A 595-nucleotide genomic window follows, 5' to 3' on the forward strand; every position below is an offset into this window, starting at 1 on the left:
GTTCTTGCCGGAGGGCGAGCTTGTTTATTATCTTAGAAAAGGCAGTGAAATCAGAGGCTCGCTAGGTAAGACGTCGCCTTTCAAAGGAAATCAAAATCCTCATACACCTTGACCGGTCTGGGACGGATCTAGTGTCCTGTGTTACAGGTAAGAGGACAGGCTCGGGGGTCAAGGAACTTGCCCGGACGTGACGGCTTGCAACTAGAACCGCCGGGCCTTCCCAGACCTCGCCCTGGCACTTTGCACCCACCGCCTTGCCCGGTTTATCCCTGGACGTACATAATGTCAGCTGTTAGACACTCATCACATGACATGGCTTTCAGTTGGCCAGACAGCTTCCACTGTTTTCAAACCCCTACTTGGTCAACTTTAGTTAGTTCGTGGGGCCAGTCCAGGGTCCTAGTAACATATAACAAAATACGTTTTGCCTTTACTATTCTTACTATCATTGCCATCACATCACATCTTCAGGAGTTTACATTTCTGGTACCTTCGTTTCTTCACGCAGGAACCATGGATTCCAATAGGAGATCAGCTTTATTTCTAAGACTCAAAGTACCTTCTCTCTTCCCTGTGTATCCAAAACTTTTTTTTT

This window comes from Lynx rufus, unplaced genomic scaffold (genome assembly GCF_022079265.1).
Source record: "Lynx rufus isolate CCGP_SWC_20201006 ecotype Redwood Valley unplaced genomic scaffold, mLynRuf1.p SCAF_3, whole genome shotgun sequence".
Lineage (NCBI taxonomy): Eukaryota > Metazoa > Chordata > Mammalia > Carnivora > Felidae > Lynx > Lynx rufus.